This window comes from Sminthopsis crassicaudata, chromosome 2 (genome assembly GCF_048593235.1).
Source record: "Sminthopsis crassicaudata isolate SCR6 chromosome 2, ASM4859323v1, whole genome shotgun sequence".
Classification (NCBI taxonomy): Eukaryota; Metazoa; Chordata; class Mammalia; order Dasyuromorphia; family Dasyuridae; genus Sminthopsis; species Sminthopsis crassicaudata.
The window spans coordinates 500,099,491-500,124,259 of NC_133618.1; the positions used below are offsets into that span (position 1 = coordinate 500,099,491).

At 41.5% G+C, this 24,769-nt stretch overlaps 1 long non-coding RNA gene across 1 annotated transcript; it reads right to left on the bottom strand.

The window, feature by feature from the left end:
- Positions 1-5,377: 5,377 nt before the first annotated feature.
- On the bottom strand, positions 5,378-13,470 carry LOC141557727 (uncharacterized). The gene is made up of 2 exons (XR_012486882.1): positions 13,340-13,470; positions 5,378-7,591 (listed from the first exon to the last, which is right to left on the bottom strand). It is a non-coding gene; the product is annotated as an uncharacterized LOC141557727 (long non-coding RNA).
- Between the last annotated feature and the right edge of the window lie 11,299 nt (positions 13,471-24,769).

The following is a 24,769-nucleotide window of genomic DNA, read 5'->3' on the forward strand; positions in this document are numbered from 1 at the left end:
ATTTATATTCCTTTATTCTTTTTGAAAACTCCCTTCTGTGGCCTAGCTGTATCAGATCTAAAACTGTATTATAAATCAGGGATCATCAAAACCATTTGGTACTGGCTAAGAAACAGAGTAATCAATTAGTGGCATAGGTTAGGTTCACAGAACAAAATAGTCAATAACTATAGCAATCTAGTATGTGACAAACCCAAATACCCCAACTTTTGGCATAATAATTCACTATTTCATAAAAAATGCTGGGAAAATTGGAAACTAGTATGGCAGAAACTAGGCATTGACCCACACCTAACACCCTATACTGAGATCAGGTCAAAATGGGTTCATGATCTAGACATAAAGAATGATATTATAAATAAATTAGAAGGACATAGAATAGTTTATCTCTCAGATCTGTGGAGGAGGAAGGAATTAGCAACCAAAGAAGAACTAGAGATCATTATTGATGACAAAATAGATAATTTTGATCATATTAAGTTAAAATTTTTTTGTATAAACAAAACTAATGCAGACAAGATTAGAAGGGAAGCAATAAACTGGGAAAACATTTTTATATTCAAAGGTTCTGATAACGGCCTCATTTCTAAAATATAGAGAGAATTGACACAAATTTATAATAGTTCAAGCCATTCTCCAATTGATAAATGGTCAAAGGAAATAAACAGACAATTCTCAGATGAAGAAATTGAAACTATTTGTAGTCACATGAAAAGGTGTTCCAAATCACAGTTGATCAGAGAAATGCAAATTAAGACAACTCTGAGATACCACTACATACCTGTCAGATTGGCTAGGATGACAGGAACCGATAATGACCAATGTTAGAGGGCATGTGGGAAAACCAGGACACTGATACATTGTTGGTGGAACTGTGAACAGATCCAACCATTCTGGAGAGCAATTTAGAACTATGCCCAAAGGGCTATCAAACTGTGCATACCCTTTGATCCAGCAGTGTTTCTACTAGGATTATATCCCAAAGAGATCTTACAGGAGAGAAAGAGGCCCACATATGCAAAAATGTTTGTAGCAGCCCTTTTTTTAGTGACTAGAAACTGGAAATTGAGTGGATACCCATCAATTGGAGAATGGCTGAATAAATTATTCACCACTTAGCTGCCCTAAGTATTTATTTAGCACCTGCTATTTGTCAGGCCTCAGTGCTGGGCTTTGAAAATAACAAAATGAAAACACAATAACACTATCTCTGCCTTAAAGAAGCTTGCCTTCTCCTGGGGGAATGAGAGGCTGGAGAGGAAAGACCAGTATATAATTGATAGCTAAGTCTGGCATGGTGATGGTAAAGGAGAGATCTCAGTATTCCCCCCCACCCCCACAAAACCTGATGAGGAAAAAAACATTTTCAACTGGAACCAGGGAAGACATCATTGCATTGAGCAAAACCACTGTCTATATGAGGAGGTTGTCATTAGAGGCAGCAGTAAAGTAGCAGGGAGAGAGAACCTGACCTGGAGTCAGAAAGATAAGAGTTCAAATCCAGCCTTAAGATACTTCATATCACTCTGGATAAGTAAGTCACTTACTTTTTGTTTGCCCCAGTTCCCTTTTCTGGAGATAATAATAATGCAACTCCTGTGTGTTGTGAAAAAATAAATAAGAGAATAATGGTAAAGTACTTAACACAGTACCTAACACATAGTAGGCTCTCTATGAACATTAGCTATTTTTACTATTTCTCAGTATTCCTTGGTAGTTATGGGACCCCATCCCACCTTCTCTCCTACTTTTTCTCATAATCACAAACTGTCTCCATCTCCTTCCCCTTCTAATGCTCCTCTGCTCTTTGGACTTCATAGCTTGCCATCCCAATTAGACTATTTTTCTTTTTAGGTATTTTATTGAGAGTGAATAAGTCAGTCAACAAACATTAAGTACCTACTATGTGCTAGGCACTGTGCAAAATATTGGGGATACAAAAAAAGACAAAAAACAATTCCTGCTCTCAAAAGGCCAACTTTAATGGGGAAATATAATGTGTAGACATCTAGGTACAAAAAGGCCATACAAAGAATAAGCTGAAAATATTGCACAGAGGGGAAAGCACTAGAATTAAGGGGGCTCTCATAAGGCTTCCTGATCTTAGCTAGACCTTGAAAGAAACCAGGGAAGTCAGGAGGTGGAAATAAGGAGGGAGAGCATTTCAGGCATGGGGGATGACCAATGAAAATGCCCAAAGTCGAAAGATGGAGGGTCTTTACAGGAACAGCAAAAAGCCCAATGGCACTGGAGTCCAGGGTTATACAATTGTTATACAATGTATGGTCTTAGAGAGTTACTTGGAGACCCTGAGAGTCACAAAGCCAAAGGCAAAGCTTGAACCCTAGTTCCCCTGATTTTGAGATAATCTATTTGATACATTATATTATAATGCCTCTCAATAAATACAATCAAGAAAAAGAAATCAAAACATTGACCTTGTCTGTAGCTATGACCCACTACCTCTCTACCAAGAAACACCTTCTTGAATAGATTGTAAGCTTTTTGAGGAAACATCTTAAATCCTCGTATTTCCCTACGGCACCTAGCACTCAGTAAATGTTGAACAAAACTGAATTAAAATTTCCTCTTGCTATGAAATAACTTTCTTTGGGACATGAGATCCTTTATCCATAATACAGTATTAACAACCCAAAAAAACTGTCCAGATCTAAAGTGTATTATGAAAACCAATCAATCAGTGACATGGATTGAAAAAAATGGTCAGGGGGGAGCATACCTTCAACTCACCAAGGGCCCATGAACAATCAGATGAAGTCAAAGAGCCCACAGCTTCACCGATCAGATTCTGATCTAATGGGCTGTGGGAACATTGGGTAAACTTCTTGTCTTCCTCGTGCCTCAGTTACCTCACCTGTAAAATGAGAACAGCATCTGTTCTGCTTTACTAACTCACAGGACTCTCTGTAGAGGGAAATATGAGAGAATGGATGTGGAAATGTTTTGTTTTTCTGGAATAAATGTTTCAGGGGACACAGATGGATCAGCAATAGCTCTTTAGAATATGTGCATGGAGATGGAAAATTCTCTCTGGCTTCTGGAATGTAGCTGCCTGCCCCAAGCACAATCCTTTCTACCTGGCTGTCCACTTCCAGCCTCTGGCTGAACACCACCTGCAAGCACTATTTCACCTTTATTCCAAGCCAACCTCAGTTGTGAGTGACCCTTCAGAGGCCTCTCCACCTCAGAATGACAGGTCACCAACTCCCAGCTTCTCCCTTCCAGAAGTTAATGAATAATTAACCTTGATAAGGTCTGGTTTAAAACTAACCCAAGAAACCCCCAACTCATTTCCTCCCCTCAGGGTGCTGGTCTTTGTAAGGGCCCCCTGGCTTTCTCCCTTACATTCTTTCAAATTCCTTTGGTCTGAGTATGGGGAAAGTCTGCCAGAAGCCCTAAGGCTTTTCCACCAATCTTGTCCCAACTAATCCAAATCTGCTTCGGAAGTCCTGTATCTTCCATTGATGCAAGAGTCCTGGACCTCTTGCTTCCTCCAGAAGGTCTTTAGGGATTAACCCAGGGAAATATTTCCTTAATTCACAGAATGCTACATGTTGAAAGAGTCCTAGGGAATATCTAGTTAGGTTTTTTTTTTTCTTCTAATAAGGCAACTTTTCTACATGTATCCCTCACATGTTTGAGTCTCTTTTTCTTACACTCTGGTGGAAAATAAAACCATGTTTGCTCATGGGAACATCAGATCTCATGGAGCCTGAGATGAGAACGCCTCAAATACAAATCAAACCCCCCATTTTATAGAGGAAAAGACTGAGGTCCACTTGGCAGAGAGGGGATGGCCTATAGGTGCAAAATGGGGGTATATATTTTTTCCAACTTACCCAATGTGCTGATACATTTTGCTAGGTTTTATCTATTTGTTACAAGGGAAGGCTTGGGACGGGGAAGGGAAGAAAAGAGTCAATAAAATATTTTAATATGAATAGAAGAGAGCAGATGGAAGTTCAGAAGGTTACACCCAACAAGTAATGCAGTTTTGTAGCTACTGTGTTAAATTTAATATTTGCTTTTTAAAAGAAATTAATTATGTAACAAGTTTTCAGTTTCATTGTAATTCCTTTTTTGGTTCCCAGTACACTGAAATGCTTATGTCTATTAAATTATATATATATATATATATATATATATATATATATATATATATATATATATGTGTGTGTGTGTGTGTGTGTGTGTGTGTGTGTGTGTGTGTGTGTATGTATGTATGTATAAAATATGAATCCCAGAGGAGGAAAGTGACTTGATTAGGGTCACACAGTAAAGCAGAAAGAAATGCACAAATCAGTGAGGTGAGTGAGAGTGGGGCACTCTTGTCAGAATACCTGGATAGGAACTATATCTGACTTACAAATGACCATTGCCTCCTTTAATTTTGTTGAACATCAGTTTCCTTACCTGTAAAGTGGGGATAAATAATTCCTACAGGACTGAACTTACAGGGTTATCAGCCTGAAGGCACATTGTAAATGTTAAAATTAGTGTTGTTATTATTTTTCACGTTGAAACAGAATTTAGGCCCAGCTCCCTTGGTTCTCTACCAAGCCCTGGCTACTCTCCCCACCAGCCCTCCTAATGATTATTTATTTATGAACCAGCATTTGCCATTTGCCTGTGTTCTTGTCCAACTCTTTGGGAAGTTTTGCCTCAGTGTCAGCCAGTTTAAACCATCAGTTTGGGTAGGATAGCGGGCCCCCAATTTGTCACTTACAGGTCTGCACTTAGTATTCTTAAATGATGATGAATGGATTTGGCCTTGATACTGTTCTGGGGCTTGGCTGACTGAGCACTCATGGATGTCTGAAAGGAAGAAGTTCTAGGGGAATCCAGGCCTGGAAGTTTGGCCAACCCCTATCAGATACTAACTGACTCATTGGAGAGGGGAAGGGGAGCGAAGGAGGGGAGAAAGCAGGTGTGAGCTGGTCAGTACAACTCAGGAAAGCATGGAGGCCAGCAGGCAGGGCTGCTTCTGTGAGTGCCCCACAGCTAGGGAGGGAGAGGAGACTGGGGGGTGGCTCAGAGAGAGCGAGCAGGGGAGGATTCTCAGCTACCCAAGAAGGCCCCAGCCAGGGCTCTCTCTTAGGACTATCTGCTGTCTGTGGCCCCCCATCCATGCTCCTCTCTGTACACTTATGCCTCCCACTCTGCTTCTCAGGGGAAGAAAGCCATAGTCGGTTTCCCTGGACCCAAAGCTGGGTTCTGGGGGGCCCGGGGAAGGCGGCTGAGTTCTATCTGGCTGCCTTTGTTTTTCACCTACTCCTGCTCTACCAAACTGCAGCTCAGCCCGTCAAGCACCTCCCTATTCCCTAGATCCCCAACCACTCAAGCTGAAACAGAAAGGAAAACACATTTCTTTATTCCTGGTTCTGTTTCTCAGCTTCCCCAAAGTGTACATCGTCCCTACACAACTCGTTTACTCACTTGACAAACATTTACTAAGCCCCTACTATGGGCTGCACACCCACCCACCCACAAACAGCAATGATAGCACCCCCTCCTTTTGCAGCCCCTCCTGATTTGATCTTCCTGACAGCACCCAGAGATAATTAAGGAAGGGATTATCTCCTTCTCACAGCTGAGGACGGAGACCCAGAGAGGGGGAGGTGACATCCTGGGTCACACAGAAGGCCAGCCTGTCTAAGCCAGAACTAAAGCCCAGACCTCCTGACATCCAGCCTGGGTCTCTCTCCATCTCAGCTTCTTCCTCATATGACTTGGGCAAAGCTGGGCAGGCTCAGAAGCTAGTTCTGGCTCCAACTAAGCCGACTTGGTCTTCACATCCCAGCCTTTGCTTCCCACTCAGCCCCTCCCCCTTCAGTGCTCCTTTTGGCTTGTTCTCTGGGCAATGGATAATTTCATTCATAACTGAGGGGTTACAGTCTTCCCAAATCCCCCTCTCTGGAGGAGTGTGAAGTCAAATGTAAGCCACTCCAGGCCAAGAACTCTTATATTCCCATCCTCAGCACCTGGCTGGTCCATTCTTGTCCTTCTTTCTCCAAGAGGACTAAAGTGACTTCAGTGTTAGAGGCAAGTTAACAGTGTTCAGCTATGGCTGCTCTGACCAATACATTTTTGGAATGCTCTTCCACAAATCGGGCACCAGTAGTCCATGTCAGTGTTGGGGATGGATTCTCTAAATTTGCACATCTCTCATGTCTTTTGAACTGTGGCAATTCTTCTTTGCTCATAGAGCACAGCACTTTCTCTGATGAGGGTTTGCTGCTGGGTGGTCCTTTGCCAGCATCTCCCATGTCTCACAATCAATTCCAAGTTCTTCAGAGAGAGCTTGAGAGAGACCTTGGATCTTTTTTCTGCCCATTATGTAAGGACCTTCTCTGGATAATAGTCTTTTGGGCAAACATACCCAGTCCGTCTTGAGAAAAACATTGGATCTCTTTTTCTGACTATCATGTGAGGACCTTCCCTGTATAATAGTCTTTTGGGCAAACATACATTTGACCTTTGAACAACATGGCCAATCCATCAGAGATGCACCCTTTGTAATGGAGTCAGCACTCTGCATGATACAAGGCAAGGGCTAGGCATTATTAATGCTTGCATCTTGGTTAACTAATTTATGTTTTAAAATCTGAAAGCCAAGAAGCTCTGAGTCATGCCTACCTCCAAAAGATTTCATCTTCAAGGAGTTTCTGAGAAAAGTAAGTTGGGACAAGATCCCTCAATGGAGAGTCAGTTAACAAGCACTTATTAAATGTTTTCTACATGTCAGATATATACAGAGTCAATGGAAGAAAATCTCAGAAGGGAAGGCACAAGGGAAGGCTGAGATGAGGAAAGAACAAAGAAACGTGGGTTTTGAATTGAGCTTTGAAGGAAATCTGGGAAATGAAGAGGCAAAGGTGAGAGTACAGAACAGTTCAAGAATGGGGCAGAGCAGGGCAAAGACCAGGAGGGGAGTCATGTGTGAGTGGGGCAGAGTGAGTGGAAGGGAGTGAAGCAGAAGAAGGCTGGAAAGGTGGGAAGGTGCCAGGTTATGAAGAGCTTTAAATGCCAAATACAGGATTTTATATTTTATATTTGATCCTGAAGATAATAAGGAGCCACTTAGAGCTCATTGATCAGGGCTGGGTGACATGGCTAGACTAACACTTTAGATAAATCACCTTGGCTGCTGAGGGGAGGATGCATTGAAGAGAAGAGAGACTTAAAGCAAAGATCAATTAAAAGCCTATTGGAGTAGTTCAGGTGTGAGGTGGTGGTGGCTGTGGAAGTGAAAAAAAGGGGACATATAAGATGATGCTGTTAAGGTAGAAATGACAAGATTTTGCAATGGATTGTATTGTGGAGTGAGACAGTAAGGAACAAAGGTGGCAGAGCTTGTGAGCCTGGGTGATTGGGACAAGAAGAGGCATCCTTGACAGAGATAGAAAGGTTTGGAAGGGGGAGAGAGCAAGATAATGAATTTTATTCTGAGAAGGCTGAATTTGAGATGTTTAAGGGACAGCTGGCTCAAGATAATCCAAGAGTCAACTGGAGATGTATGACTGTAGCTCAGTAGAGTGATTTAGGCTGGATATAGAGATCTGGGCATTGTCTGCAAAAGAGGAAAAAAAAAACATAATTGAATTTAAGGGAATTGATTAAATCATAAATTAAGATATTGTTGTTCAGTCGTGTCTGACTCTTTGTGATCCCATCTGAGATTTTCTTGACAAAGATACTAGAGTACTTTTCCTTTTCCTTCTTTAGCTCATTTCACAGATGAAAAAACTGACGCAAACAGGGTTAAGTGGCTTGCCAAAAGTCATACTGTTAGTAAATGTCTAAGGCTGTATTTGAACTCAGGAAGATGGCACTCCAGGCTGAGTGCCCATCTATTGCATCATCTAACTGCCCACCAATTGAGACAGTGTAGAGCAGAAGAAGAAGGAAAAGAAAGACAAAGCCTTGAGAGTTAGAATTAGCATTAACTATCTGTGTATTTGTGACGGCAGCCATGAAGTAGAATGGAAAAAGAATTGAGTTTGGAGTCAAAGGGGTCCGAGTTTCAATTCTCACTGTGTCACTTGCTGCCTGTATGACTTGGGCAAATCACTTATCAAAGTTCCCTAGGCCTGTGTCCCCATCTGCAAAATGCCTGGCAAAATGACCAGATGGCCTTTAACATATCTTCCAGATTTAAAACTGTATCCTTGGGATTTATGTCTGCTTGTCCATTCCTCCTTCAGGCCCTGACACTCAGCACACAATCTCCTAAGAGAAATGTTAAGATATTTGCTTTTGGTATAGCAAAACCTCTGGCAAAAACAAAAACACCTTCTGAGCCTAGAATGCAGTAGAAAACACAGCCAGACAACCTGAACTGGAATCCAGACCCAGAGTGTGTTACTTTGGGCAAGTCACTTTACTTCCTGGCTCTGTTGGATAATTTGCCAGGTCCCTCCACTGCAAATCCTATGAGCTGCCTTTCCTATAACTCAAGTCTCCAGTGTATCTTTACCCCTCTTAGGAACCTAGAGTTAGTTGATCTAGTAAGGAGAAGAGAAGGGACAAATAGCCAATTCTGTGTCCACCCGCAGACTAAAGATCTCTAGAACCCCAGTGAGCTCAGGAGGTCAACCTCTTCTGGCACTAACCTTAGCTATGTGACTTTGGTCAAGTTACATTTCCTTCCCTAGGCTACCATTTCCTCCTCTGTGAAATTCTGATCCCTGCTGACTTCCCAAGTCTACAAGAACTCCTAGAATCAGGATTTGGAGCTGGGAAGGGTCTCTGAGGTTATTTAGTCCAGCCTTCCTCCTCTTTCAGATGAGGAAACTAAGGCTGAGAAGTAAGAGTTTTGCTCCCTGAGGATGAAAAGAGAAAATGGCTGGCAAGTCTCCTAAATGCCTCCACTTCCCTACTGTTTACCCAGCAGAGGGTCGATTGTATGTGAGGTCTGAAACCTCCCAGGAGGGAGAGAACTTCCCTGTATTTGCCATACTCCATACTGACCTTGGGGGAGGTGGTATGGTTAGTAGAAGACTGAAACAAAGCCCTATGGACTCCCCACTGGCCACCCAGCCTGAGAAGAGGCATTTTTTCCAGCCCCTCCCTTCCCTAGGGAAGAACAAAGGCCTCCTGAGATGGCCTGACTTCCTGCCTCCTTATCTGCAGGCAGATAGCCCAGGCTCTGGAAGGTCAGCTGTGGGAGGGAAGGAAGGGGGGTAGGGAGGGGGGAAGCCCCTTGGTCTCCCATATCAAACAGAGCTGGGGCAGATTAGGAAAATGTGAAGAGAACTAAAGTTCCTTAACTTCAATTCAATGTATTAAACATTGATTATCTATTATGGGAAAGACACAGCTAATCCAAGCCTAAAGAGGGAAGGAGAAGGGAAAGGGAATGGATGTAAATCTCAAAAGCACCTGGTCCTTACCAGTTGTCTGACCATAAACAACTAATTTAACCTTTCTGAGCCACAGTTCTATCAATAAAATGGAGATAATAATACATGCACTGAGGAAAGTGGTTTGTAAACCTTTAATAATAATCTTAACAATAACAACAACCCGTAGGCTTGTTAAAAATGAAAGGGATCATTTTGTCCATCTGTGACATGGGAAATTAGAAACTTAGGAAGGGGCCTGCCCAAAATCACACTGAATTAATGGAAGGATTAGTACTAGAAAAATCATAGAATGTCAGAGTTGGGTCTGGACCTCAGAAACAATATAAAATAACCCCCTGAAGCTTACAGATGAGGAGACCTTGAGGATAGTGACTGGCTTTTGCCTCTTTTTGTATCCTCAGTATTTAGCACAGTCCCTGACAAATAGTCATATATGACACATAGTCAAAGGCAGAGGCACTGAAAAAATATTGGCTGACTAACTGACAGAGTAGAAAGAGAGCTGGATTTAGTCAGAGGACCTGAATAGATTGTTGTCTGTTACTTATCAATTGTGTGATCCCAGACATGACCCTGAACCTTTCTTCCTCTCAGTTTCTCCATTTATAAAATAAAGGGAGTAACCTGGAAGTTATCACAAATCCCTACAGATCCTAAATCTATGTTATTGTATTTCTATGGCATTTCTACTTTGTCAGCTTTGGCTTATGTTGTTGTTGTTTTAGTAGTTGTTTAGTCAGTCACCTCCAATTCTTTGGAACCTCATTTAGGGTTTTCTTGGCAAAGATAATGGAATGGTTTGCTTCCTTCTTCAGCCCATTCTACAGATGAGGAAACTGAGCCAATTGAGTTAAATGAGTTGCTTAAGGTCACATAGTTTTTAAGTGTGTGAGGTTAGATTCGAACTCAGATCTGCCTAACTCCAAGCCTGACACTCAGAAAGAAGCAGCCACCAGACCCAAATCAGGAACCATGACAGGTTTCTGGAAGTTATTCGGGGCCATTCACTAGAAACAAAAACCCTTAGAAACTCTCTAGTCTAGCCTACAAAATGTTTACTGTGAAGGAAACCGAGACCTAGAGATACAAGTGGCTTGGCCGTGGTCTCCCAGTGAGACTAAAACCCAGGCCTCCTGTACTGCTGGGCTTTGAACACATCCAAGTACCTCAAAGTAAGGCTTCTTTCTCCTTACATCTGGTTGGAGATGCTGAGTTGTAATCAGTCAAAGAGGAAGATAAGATGAATCTTCGTTTGGGGACAGCCTAGCCCCTGCACAGTAATCTGCTAATAATGCCTTACCAAGGACCTTAGAGTGAGAAGTAAAAGGGAGCTGATTCCTGGACAAGTGAAATGACATACTTGGTTCACCAAGGTAGTAAGTAAAAGAACTGGGATTTGAACTCGGTTCTCTTCTTTTTCTCTGCACCACTGCTTACCTCAGAGCTGAAAAATATAGCCCAGAAGTTGCTCTCTTCTTTCCAGACATCTGGAAAAAGAGCTCAGTCTATGAGAGACTGCTTGGATATTTGTTAATTTTGAGTCTAATGAAGTACTCAGAGATGTTCTTCCTCCCCTGTCCCCCACCCACACAAGCCTCCAGGCTTGCTTCTAAGTTGGAAAATTTAAAGCAATTTGAACAGAAGGGAGAACTTGCCCAAGCTTTCCCTTTTCCCCCCTTCCTCAGAAACATTCTTGTATTTGTGCTGCACCCCCCAAGCAAAGAGAAGCAGTCTTGAGCATGGATGACTGTGGAGGGGGGGTGGAAGCCCCCTGTTCTGCCTTTTTGCATTCTCCTTCAGCTGCATTGGGCTCCCAAATGAAAAAAGCTGGAAAGAAGCTTAAGGGTTTTGTTGTCCCAAGCCCAGGTTTTAGTAAGGAAGAAATTGAGGCCCCGAAAAGGGAAATTATTTTCCAAGGACCACAGAAGCAAGAAGAGGCTGAATCCTCTGATTCCAAATACTGATCTCTGTGCTGGTTTCTATTGTTTTTGTTTTGATTTGTTTTGTTGTTGTTTCTACAACCTCTGTACAAATCTTGTCTCTTCAACAATGTTTTAAGCCTCTGGAGGACAGAAAGAGTACTTCTTTTGTAAATTGTACAGAGCTTAACTTATTGTAGGGAGCACAATGATTGAATGGGGGAGAAAGGAAACAGGAGAGAAGGGAAAGAGGGAAAAGAAGAGAAGGGAATTGAAAAGAAAGGAAGGGAATGGAAGAAAAGGGAAAAGAAGGAAAAGGAAGGGAAGGGAAGGGAAGGATGGAGAAGGGAAGATAAAAAAGAGAAGGAAAAGAAAGGGAAGAGAAGGGAAGAATGAGAAAGGAAAGGAAAGGAAAGGAAAGGAAAGGAAAGGAAAGGAAAGGAAAGGAAAGGAAAGGAAAGGAAAGGAAAGGAAAGGAAAGGAAAGGAAAGGAAAGGAAAGGAAAGGAAAGGAAAGGAAAGGAAAGGAAAGGAAAGGAAAGGAAAGGAAAGGAAAGGAAAGGAAAGGGAAAAGGGAAGGGAAGAATGAGGAAGGGAAGGGAAAAGAAAGGAAGTGAAGAGAAAAGAGGGAAAAGAAAAGAAGAGAAGGGAAGGGAAGAAAAGGGAAGAGAAGGGAAAGGAAAGGAAGTGAGGGAAAGGATGGAGAAGGGAAGATAAAAAGGGGAAGGAAAAGAAAGGGAAGAATGGAAAAGGGAAGGGAAGGCAAAGGAAAAAAGGGAAAAGAAGAAAAAAGAAGGGAAAGGAAAAGAAGAAAGGGAAGGTGAAAGAAAGGAAGGGAAAGAAAAGGAGGGGAAAGAGGAGAAGGGAAAGAAAGAGAGAGAAGAAAAGACAAAAAATAAAAGAAGAGGAAAGGAAAGAAAAATGAGAAGGGAGGGAGGTAAAGGAAAGAAGAAAGCAAGAAAAGGGGTGAGGAAAGCACAGGAGAAAACAGAAGAGAAGGGAGATGGGGAAAGGCAAGGCAAGAGCAGAAACAGAATGAGAGAAACAGAGACAGATACACAAGGCTCCCCTGTAGTGGCTGGCTCTGCAGCAGCAAGTGCAGATCTGAGCAGAGCCTCGTGGCCCAGACAAGAGATCAATAACTAATTTCACTGCAGCGGCCGCCCCAGTTTTTTTCCAATAATTGTAAGCTAGCAGCTGGGAATGAGGCTCTCCCCACCGAGCCGCACCAACCTGCACCCGATCAATTGACACGGCCACTGGGGCATCAGGAAAACTCATTTTTCTCTCTCCCTCCTCCTGGGTCCCTTTCCTTAGCCTTGCCATCTCTTACAGAAATCTTGACTTAGGGGCTCCAGGGCTGAACACCCAAAATCCATGGATCTGATAGGGCCGAGGCAGAGGACAGAATTGATATGGGAAGGGTCTGAGGGAACAGTTTTCAAGGTTCTCTTCCTTGGTCTTAGCAGAATGAGAAAGAGATTAGTCCAGAGTTGAAGGCTCCATGATTACCCCAAATGGGATAAGCAGTTTCTCAGTGCCTCTGTTTCCCCTGTTTGTAAAATGGAGGATGATTTATAGGAGAGGAGGCTAAAGGTCCTTAGGATGAAAAAATCTTAGGAAGAAGGGGGTTGGATCCTCCTCCCCACCCTTTCTTCACCCTTAACCCCCATTTAATGTAATCACCAAAGGTAGGACCGTGGCTGAGGGCTCTGTGCCCTCACCCACACTCAGGAACAGGGGGACTGTGTCCTTGTTCCAGGCAGGCCCAGAGAGCAGGACCACCATGCAGCCCCCCTGGCTGGGGTGGAACAGAAGAGGTGTGTGGCGTGGAAAGCCAGTGCCTTCTAGAGGTTTGCATCCGTAACCACAGAGCTGGGCTAAGGACCTGCAACTAGGAGCAGAGAGGTTCTCAGAACTGACGGTCTGAACTTAGAGCTACTCCCTAGGGATTTCCCCCAGCCCGGGCTTGGCTCTGGCCCCACCCCCACCCCCTGCCCTGGAGACCTGGAGATCCCGAGGGGCTGATCCCTACCTACAGCGCCTGATGTCAGCTCCTTTAAGTCAGAGCCGGGCTCCCCAAAGCCGTCAAGGTCACAGCAGGAAACCTGCGGACTTGGCAATACCCAGAGAGGGGAGGAGGGAAAGAGAGTGCTGGCTGGGAACAGGAGGGTGGGAGGTGGAGGAGACAGGAGAAAAGAGACTAGAGGGAGGAGGGAGGGAAGAAGGAGGAAGGAAGGAGAAGGAAAGAGGAGGGGAGAACAGGGAGGGAGAGAGAAAAGGCAGGAGGGAGGGTGAGAATGGGAGGCAGGTGAGAGGGGGGGCGAGGAGGATCAGAAATGGAAAGCTGGAAGGCTGGGACCCAGGCTTATTCCTCCCCCTCAGAGCCCAGCTCTGCACCCTGGATGCAAATATAAGAGATAAAAAAATAGGTGTTCCAGGAATGGTGGCTGTATGAATTAGGAGATTCCTTTAATCATTCCCTTCCTTCCCCCCCTCCAGTGGGAAAGCAAAGGACTTACATAAGGTCATGAAGAAAGGGCTGGTCCACTCTGTACTGGAATCCACCATTTGATTGCTAATTTTTTCTAGACTTCCCACTGGAAAGAAAGAGAGGAAAGAAAATAGCAAAAGGAGAAAGAGAAAGAGAAAGAGAAACACTGAATCTTAGAGGGAATTTGGAATTTCTGTCTTGTTCTATATAATCAGGGCTTCTCAGCATCCTAAAGGTCCAAGAACCAGCTCCAGATTCTGTTAATGGGGGTGTTCAGTAGCTATCTTACAGGAAGAAGAACCAATGCATTCAGGCTCTTTTGAACAAAAGGGGAAAAGGCTAAAGGGGTCATAGTCAAGGTTCCAAGTTCCTTCCCCTCCTAGACTACAAGCTGCATGAGGGCAGAGACTGTATCTTATTCAGATTTTGCATACAGCTTAATAATGTTAATGAAAGTGACTTGAATAGTTTTTAATAGGGAAATCATCTTCTTGCCTTTCTTTGCCTGAGAAAAACAGATTGTTGGGTTTTTTCCCTAATATTGATAATGTATGCTCTTCTTTTTCCTTTACACCCTTATTCCCATCCCCAACATACATATACAATCAAGAACTATAAGAAAGGAACAGAGGTCCTAAAATCAGGCTAACAAGATCAGTAGAGATTCCATTTCCTACTCTTCAATTCATTTCAAACCTGTAACCCAGGTTTGAACAGGGCATACACAAACTTGCTTTTTCTATTCTGGCTGACCATATGTGTAACTCAGCATTTAGGTGCTTCATAAAATGAACTCATTGGCTGCTTTTGGCCACACAGTAGCTCAATGCTGAAAGGACTTGGTGCTTTGATATAACTCAGCAAATCCTGGGTAGTTCCTTGGTCCTCCTCACATCCCATGGCTGTGGACAGAGTACTGTGTCCAGTAAAAAGAAGAGACAGCTTCCATCTTGCCCTTCTCTTTCAATTCTGTTACAGGCAAGAAAAGTAGTAATTTCATTCCCACTACCCTGTGCCTACTTGTAGGTAGAATGTGAATTCAGTTTGGATTCCCACTTTGTTTTCTTTTCCAAGTAGATTACTAAACATCATACTGGCATCGGAAGTGCTCAGGCTTGAAGATGACCTTGTGGGTTTAATAGGCTCAAAGGGTATGAGTCCACTGGATGAAGCTTACTGACTACAGAATCAATGTTCAAACTGCATGTTTCACAAAGAAAGTTCACCAGCAGAAGACATGGACCAGTAGTTGTTTGAACAATGCAGAGCCAAGGTGAAATGTGGAATACCTGGGTGAGTAGGTCCCCCAACGGTTTTATGTAATGATGAAGTCTAATTATCTCCCTGAAAAATCATTCCAGTAACTCTTAAGTTGTTACTGAATCTTGTTTAAGTTATCCTATCAATGTATTTCATGAACCTTCTGTTTTTTAGCATTTGTTTTGTGAGTAGAACATATACATCTGTCTCATATCTGACTCATACATTGAATACCTTGACAAAAATTTTTCCCAGGAAAGTTCTCTTGTAGAATACAGGATTTGAATTAAATCTTGAAGATATTGAAATAAGTGCAGGAGATAAAAAATTAAATGAATGAATGAACAAATAAATTGACAATTTACTGGATGGGAAGGAGATGAGATGGCAAGGCTAGAGGGAGCTTGTTATTCTATAAGGGTTTGTTTCTGAACCTCCTCATAACTATCAGAAGTATGTTCTAAAGATGTTATCACAGAGAAGCTGGCTCTCTTATGTGTCTTTTGCAGTGGTATGGAAAGGTTTAATTGTCGGAGAAGAGCACTGAGTTCCCTAGAGAGAGAGGGGCCACAAGGTCATGATCTCCAACAGATTCCTGAAAATTCAGTCTCACACAGTTCTAGCAGCTGCTTTGGCCAGTCACTCTCTTGGGAAGCCACCTGTCAGGCTTCTAGGCCTGGTTGGCAGGTGGTTAAGCTACAAGAATTTGTCTACATGAGGCCTGGAGGAGATTTTGAAAGGCTTCTGCTCTTCCTCAGGATGGGATATTCCTTGAGTCACCCCAAAAGAGAATTTTCTCTCCTCTTAAATAGAAAGATAAATGGAGCATTTTCTAAGAACAATATTACATACAAATGGGGGGGGGGGGAACCAAGAAGTCCTTCTCTCAGAGAGATTACATTTAAGCAGTAGAAGATGAAACATAAAGGAGAGTCCAATGGATCAGGCTGATGGTGAGGAAATGAAGGTTTTTGGAGAGGGAGCATGTGTGGGGCCCCCTCCTCACATGGCAGTCTCTGCCAATGAGCAAGCCTTGAAACAGAGCCTTGTAGCCTCCTCTTAAAATATCACAGATCCTCTATCATAATTAATGTTCAGGAGATCCCGGCCAACTTTGAAGGCACGCTATGGACAAAGGCCTAGGTTAGGCACTGTGGACATACACAGAAGATCCCCGCCTTCACAGCTCAGGGAGAAGACATCCCCTTCTGTGCAGTACAAGAGGGGTCTCCAGGAAGGCTGTGCTAAGGACCAGATCAGGGATGCACAGTTCTTACTGCAGGAAAAAAGTAGGTGGACAAATTTATTATCGTGAACTCCAGGTGGTCAGAGAAGGCACAGTGATACTGTGGGAAGAACCCTGGCTTGGAAGTAAGATCTTGTTGCTGTAAATTGTTTCAGGCACATCTGAGTCTTCATGACCCCACTTGAAGTTTTCTTGGCAAAGATACAGGAGTGGTTTGCCATTTCCTTCTCCAGCTCATTTTACAGATGAGGAAACGGAGGCAGACAGGGTAAAGTGACTTGCTCAGGGTCTAAGGTGAGATTTGAACTCAGGAAAATGAATCTTCCTGACTCAAGGCCTGGCACTATCCACTGCATTACCTCACTGGTCCTGGAATAAAATGATCAGGTTCAAATCCCAGCTCTGCTAAATACAGTCTATATGACTGTAGCCAGGTCAATCTCTGCGACATGGTTTCCTCATCCATAAAATGAGGGGGTTCAACTAAATAACTTTTAATGTCTAAGTCTAAATCTAAGATTCTATGAAGGTATCCTGGAGGAGGTGGTACATGAGCTAGGTCTTGAAACATGAGTAAGATTTATATAGGTAAGAGCAAGAGGAAAAGTATTTCAGAGGAGAAGAGCAGCATCAGAAAAGCTATGGAAGGGAAGAAAGGAAGAAAGGAAGAAAGGAAGAAAGGAAGGAAGGAAGGAAGGAAGGAAGGAAGGAAGGAAGGAAGGAAGGAAGGAAGGAAGGAAGGAAGGAAGGAAGGAAGGAAGGGAAAAAGGGAGAGAGAATAAAAAAGAAAAAAGAAAGAAAATAGAGGAAAGAAAGAAAAAGAGGGAGAGGGAGGGAGAAAAGAAAGAAGTAAAAAAGGAAGGAAGGGAGAAAGAAAGAAAGAAAAAGGAAGAGAGAAAAAGAAGGAAGGGAGAGAAAGAAAGGGAGGAAGAAAGAAAGAAAGGGAGGAAGAAAGAAAGAAAGGGAGGAAGAAAGAAAGAAAGGGAGAAAGAAAGAAAGAAAGAAAGAAAGAAAGAAAGAAAGAAAGAAAGAAAGAAAGAAAGAAAGAAAGAAAGAAAGAAAGAAAGAAAGAAAGAAAGAGAGAGAGAGAGAGAGAGAGAGAGGAGGGAGGGAGGGAGGGAGGAAAGAAAGAAGGAAATAAGGAAGGAAGGAAGGAAAGAAAGGAAGGAAGAAAGGAAGGAAGGAAGGAAGGAAAGAAAGGAAGGAAGGAAAGAAGAAAAAGAAAGAAGAGAAAGAAAGACAGACAAAAGAAGGAGGGAAGGAGGAAAAAAGAAGGAAGGAAGAAAAAAGAAAGGAAGGAAGAGAAAGAAAGAAAAACACAGACAGGAAAGAAAAAACATTTATTAAGTGCTGAGAAAGACTGTGGAAAACTGTAAGGAGTCTTAAGAGGTCTGATTTACCCCTTCCTTTTACAACTGAAGAAACTGAGGTACAAGGAGGGGAGAGGAATTGCTTAAAGTTCCCCAGTGTGTAAGCATCTGAGTGAGGGTCAGTTCCCAGGTCTTGTCATTCCCAACCGAGCTTTCTTTCTACTGCACCACAAAGAAGCCACCCCTGTTTAAGGCCCTTATTAAATCCTCCCTTCCTAAGGAGGATTTTTCCTGCCGCCAGACCTTGCCAGCTTTTCCTCCGTTCCTTCTTTCCCCTCCGTGCCTGTTCAGATTATTCTCTGCTTTGACTCAGGCATCCTCCAGCTCACCAGCCCCTGTGCCCTGTGGCCACAGCCTTGCTGCTGAGCTGGGGCTGGCCCCCTCCCCTCCTCTTTTTCCCTCTCCGCTCAGTTGGCTCTTGCTCTTTCAAAATCCACACTGTCTCTCTCCCTCCTGCTCCATCCTCCTCCCTCCAACACACCTTCTGCAGAAAATTCAAGATTCTCTGTTCTTTCCAAATGTCTCCTGTAATCCACCCAGGGTCGGCAAATAGTGTGATTTCAGGAGGAAAGAGGAGGCCTGCTACTACCCAAAACTCCTTTCCCCACCTGCTCTCAGATGCCTGAAATTCCTTTACCACTGAGTAAAGCCTGTGAGAGCCAAAGTGTTTGTAAGAGCTTTGGGTTTAGAGACAGCAGATTTGGATTTCTGTCCCACCTCTAAGCCCCCTAATAAGTGACTGACTATGTGACCCTGAGCAAATCACTTAGCCTCTCTGAACATCCTTTTTTTTTCCAGTTAAAAATGGTGGTGGTAATGGTCACAGTGCTAACATCACGGAGTTGCAAGGAAAAGACTTTCTAATTCTTGAAGTGCTATATAAAGGCTTAAAGAACAAACTCCCCAAGAGAAGAAAATGCATTGACTGACATTCTTACTGAGGAGTAAAATGCTGATACCAGAGTCTTTCCTGAAAGCAGGAGAAAGGAAAACAAAACAAAACAAAACAGGAAGGCTGTCCTCCTGGAAAGCCAGGGGGAAAGGACAGAGAATAGTTCTGCTGAGACCACCACCTTTCTCCCAGTCACTCCCATTCTTATATATCTAGAGAGAGAGAAACGCTAATGGAATACATCAAGAAAGATAGACGAGGCTTGTCATTTGATTCAAGAAACATTGATTCAGTATCTACTTTCTATTTGCCAGGTAGTATTTTAGGTGCTAGTGATAAAAAGAAAGGAAACATTCTCCCTTCAAAGAGCTGACATTCAGCTGGGGAACACTACAAGCATGCAAATAAAAATAAGGTAATCCGAGGAGGGAGAGGATCAGGAAAGGTTTCCCAGAGGAGGGAGCATCTGAACTCAACTTTCAAGATAAAAAATCAGGCAGAGAAAGAGAGGGGAGAGCGTTCCTGGCATGCAGAACAGCTTAGGCAAATGCATGGGAGCCGGAGATGACCTCTTATGTTCAAGGAACCACGTGGGTCACATTCACTTATAATAAATACTACAAAGTTCTTTGATCACATAGAGGCTATATTTTCTGCCTGAACTCATTCAGTAAAATCAGAGGTAAAATTCGAACCCAAGTCCAACAGGATAATGTGATTTGTATATATATATAGATAGATAGATAGATATAGATATATAGATATATATATTATATATATTATATTTGTATATATAAAAGTATATATGTCTGCATACACACATAAATTTACAACATACACATATGCATAATACATGTCTATACATAGCACACATTTACATGTACATCTAAGCATAAGTCTGTGTGTATAATATATACAATCAGTTGCTTATATGTATATACACATACAATTAAACTATGAAAGGCACCAGTCCCTGCCCCTTCTCACAAAAACTTTCAAATCTAAAGAATATCGATGTTTTTTGCTAAATCCACTGAGATAGAACAAAACAGCAAGATCAAAATAGCATCCTCCTTCTTTAAACTCCCCAGGCACTCTGCTTATACTTCATGTACTTTCACATTTCTAATTTGTATTGACGTTATTAGCACGGGTATCTGAATTATCTCCCCTATCTGACCGTAAGCTCCTGGAGGACAAGAAGTAAGATTCAGGAGAAAGAACACAGAGTTTGGATTCTGAAGGGATAGATTCAAATCTCGACTTCAGCGTTTCTGTGACCTAGAGTGAATAATTCAGCTGGTCTGAACCTCAGTTTCCTCCTCTGCAAGATAAGGAGTTGGTGTATTGTGTTAGTGTCTATGTATTGCCCAGAATTCAATGCCTTTCTCCCTAAAGTCCTCCATCTTCTAAACTTCCCTGTTTCCATCAAGAATACCCATCCTTCACCTACATGGAGTCTTTGACTTTACTCTCCCTTTTTACTCTGCCTTTCCTATCCAATCATTTGCCAAGTTTTGCCAGTTCTTTCATCCATCCCTCTCTCTCTGCTCACAGAGTTATCATCCTAATTCAAATCATTACCACCTCTCTCTGGGCTGTTACAGTAGCCTCCTAACTGATCTCCCTGCCTCCATTTTCTTCCCATTGCAATCCATCTTCCACCTAGCTGCCCAAGTGAAATTCCTAAAGCGTAGGTCTAATGAAGAAGTTCCATGGTGACCCTCAGTGTCCTTATCTGAAAAATGAGTGAATTCAACTCCATTTCTGAGGCACTTTCCAGTTCTAAAATTCCTGTGACAGCTCCATCAATCCCAGCATTGGAGGACTGCACGATAGACCACACTCAGTATTTATTTAATTGAGGTACTGTGTGGCAAGTATACCAAACTAGAAGCCAGAAGGCTGGAGCTCTAGTCCTGCGCTTTGCCCCCATGCTGGGAATCAGCGTAAGACCTAGAACAAGCTTTTCTGGGACTCAGTTTCCTCATTTGCAAAATAAAAAGCTTAACATAGACAGCCCCTGGCTCCTCCCAACTCTAAATCTACAGTTTTAGATAAGTTCTAAGGGCCTCCCAGCTCTAACAGGCTATAAGTCTATGAATTGAATTATCCCCTTCAAATCAATATTCCATTCCCTTTAAGCTTTTTGTTCCTAGCCTAGTGTTACCACACATAAGAAAGAGAACTAAGGATGCTTAAGCAATGTATAAACAAGTACAAATGAATATGATGCAAATGGAGACTATAAATCAAGGGTCAGACACCTCTTTTGCTTTGAATGTTCCCAAGCCAGCTAAGCAAAATCATATGCTTTGTAAGCTCCTCAGGATGACCTAGGGATGAAAAGGGAAAAGGAGAAAGAGTTTTGCTACTTACTTACCTGGCTGACTTTGGGCAAGTCCCTTCATCTCCCTAAATTTGTAGGAAATTGGAGTTGGATTAGATCCCAGTTTCTTAAACAATGAGTCACAACCCCATATAGGGTCTCATAACTCAATATGGGAATTGTAAAATTATGATTTATTATTTGTAAATGTTTGATTTTTATCCTTATATATATTATATTTTATATAAAATCTCAAACAAAAGGGATCTTGAACAAAAAGGAGGCAAGAGTATAAAAAGTTTAAGAAGCCCTGGATTAAATGATGTTTAAGATCCCTTTCCATTATACATTCCAGGATACTATGGAGTATTTAGGGTGCACATCACATGCAGGAAAAAATACAGGATGTTTTATTCCCAGCTCTGTCACTTAAGATAGGTGGCAAATTATTTCTTTTCCCAGAGCCTCAGTTTCTTCAACTATGTTAGAAATAAAAGGCATCTCAGTGGCCTAGGGTATCCCCTGGCCTGGTCAAGAAGTCCTTAGTCCAGATAATCTACCTTTCAGATCTGTGGAGAAGGGAGGAATGTGTGGCCAAAGATCTAGAGAATATCATGAAATACAAAATGGATGATTTTGATTACATTAAATTAAAAAGTTGCACAAATTAATTTAATTAAAAAATTAAATTAAAAAATTGCACAAATAAGGCTAATGCAGCCAAGATTAGAAGGGAAACAGAAAGTTGGGGCAGAGGGATTTTATAGTCAGTGTTTCTGATAAAGGCTTCATTTCTAAATTATATTAAGAACTGATACAAATTCATAAAAATGCAAGTCATTGCTCAATTGATAAATAGTCAAAGGATATGAATAATATTCAGATAAGAAATTAAAACCATTTCTAGTTATATTGAAAAATGCTCTAAATCAATATTGATTAGAGAAATGCAAATTAAGACAATTTTGAGGTGCTATTCATACCTCTCATATGAGCTAAAATGACAGGAAAAGATAATGATAAATGTTGGAGGGGATGTGGGAAAACTGGGACACTAATACATTGTTGGTGGAGTTGTGAAAGAATCCAACAATTCTGGAGAACTATTCAGAGCTACGCCCAAAGGGCTATCAAACTGTGCATACCCTTTGATCCAGCAGTCTCACTCAGTAGTAAGACATATCCCAAAGAGATAATAGAAGAAAGGAAAAGACCCATATGTGCAAAAATGTTTGTAGCAGCTCTTTTTGTAGTATCAAGGAACTGGAAATGTAGTGGATGCCCATTAATTGGGGCATGGTCAAATAAGTTATAGTACATGGAGGTAATGGAATATTGTTGTTCTGTAAGAAATGATGAGCAGAATAATTTCAGAACAGCCTACATGAACTGATGCTGAGTGAAATGAGCAGAACCAGGAGAACATTTTACACAGTAACAAGATTATGTGTTGTTCAACTTACTAGACATAGCTCTTCTCAACAATGCAATGATTCAAGGCAATTTTAATAGATGTGAGATGGAAAATGCCAATCACATCCAGAGAGAGAACTATGGAGACTAAAAGTGGATCAAAGTATAATATAATATATAGTGTAGAATTATACTATAGTATAGCATATATAGTATATCGTACAGAAGTATAGTATAGAACAGTAGAGTATAATATTTTTACTTTTTTGTCTGTTTTTAATTTATTATTATAAGTTTTTTTTTTCCTTTTGATCTTATTGTTCTTTCACTACATGGCAAAAGATGAAAATATGTTTATTGGACAAAAACTAACCTGGCAGCTTAAAAGGATTGCAAATGTTTAACATATATCAGATTGTCTGTTGTCTTGGGGAGGGAAGAGGTAAGGGAGAGGGAGAGAAAAATCTAGAACACAAAATTTTACAAAAAGGTATGTTGAAAACAATCTTTACATGTATTTGAAAACATAAAGGAGCTTTATTAAAAAGAGAAGAAGGAAGAGGAGAAGGAGGAAGAGACCTTAGTTCAAATAAGACCTCAGGTGCTTACTAGCAAGTCACTTAACCCTGTTTACTTCAGTTTCCTCATTTGTAAAGTGAACTAGAGAAGGACATGGGAAACCATCCTAGTATCTTTGCCAAGATACCCAAATGGAGACATGAAGAGTCAGATTTGACTCAACAATAACAACAATAAAAACTGATTTTTCTTTCTCAGCATCCCTCCAACTCTTTATTTTACTGATATCAAAATGAATCATTTTCTTCCTTTTTTAAGCATGTAAATTAATTTTTATTTTCTTTTCAAACAAAGATAAACCTTTTTGCCTTTCCACTTCCTTCCTTGCCCCCTACATTTAAATTTATTTTCCCAAAATTTCTTTTTAAGCTTAACACTTCGTAACTTTGAACGAGTTCAGATCCAGGAATTACTCTGCCATTTCTGTATTTCTTTTCCGTTTGTATCCTCAACCTGATATAAAGTTATAATTACAAAGGATTGCATTTACATTCAAGCTGCTCTAGTCTAGAGCAGACTATTGGTACCGGATTATAAAACACATGCATCTGAGGATATTACTCATTCCACACTTTGATCTTTAGAGGCAGCAACATGGCATAGAGGATTGGATTAGGAATCATGTAGGCTTGTGTTTGAATCCTGTCTCAGAACGGCATTAGCTGTGTGACCCTGGGCAAGTCACTTAACTTTTTTTTAAAAGACTTAGTTACTTCAACAATAAAAATGGGGATGATTGTAGCACCTTCCTTCTTCTAGGGTTGTTGTGAAAATCAAATGAAATACTATTTAGCAGAGAGCCTAGCATCAAGTAAGCATTTATAGTTTTTTTTTTTCCTTCCTTCCTTAGAAACTTTAAAGTGACAGCATTTTTAAAAAAATTGTTTTTAGAGAGCCAGACAATACATTAACACAGGGCAAGGAATCTTAGGATACAAAAGGTATATCCTATGTATACAACATAGCTCCAGAGTATAATGTAGGGGGTTAAGTTTTACTTTAGGATTCTGGAAGTTCTAGATTCAATAAATATTCTTCAATACCAACTACATGCCCAAATCTGTGCTAGACATCAAGAGACCCAAAAATAATATGACTGTTATTGACTTAGGGAAACTTAGTCTCCCTGGGAAAGATAAGCCTAAAGAAGCATCAATAAATCTGTGATCTCACAGGTGCCAGTTTCTCTCCGTTGATGCCTTCCACACCTTCTTATCCTGCCTGATTTGGGGCCATATTCTCCGCCAGATTACTCTGCAATATCCACCCAACATGCTAGAGATCTTCCTGAGTCCTTTTTGAATTTTGTGTGTAACAGGGGATCCCTTTGGGCTAACTGTCCCTTTGCCGTAACTTCCTTTTGCCATAAAACTAACCTACCTTACCTTCAACTCCTTGGTGATACTCATTATACCATTTCTTGTGTGTAAGATCTTTTTGGAAATAAGCCACAGCCTAATGTCTACCACGCCTCTCTCCATTGTCCTCTGAGTCACTTGAAATTCAGAATCTTCAGAGATCATGGGGTTTTATGATTTCCAACCATATGGCATCACCAGGAGAACACATGTCAAAAATATAGGCTGCATAAAATGCATCTTTGGATGGTTAAAAATCACTCTGCAATTACCCTAATGCAATCCAACCTGACCTCCTCAAGCATCCATTTCCAAGTTCAACTCATTACAGATATAGATAGATAGATAGATAGATAGATAGATAGATAGATAGATAGATGATAAACTAACTTAATGGACTAGCCATCCAACTGCATGCTTAGAAAACAGGCTTTTTTCATCCACTTAGTTTTTCTTATGTAGATAGTTAGCTCTTTTAAGTAATTACAGATCTAATTGAGAAGACCCTGGAATGTCTGAGTATG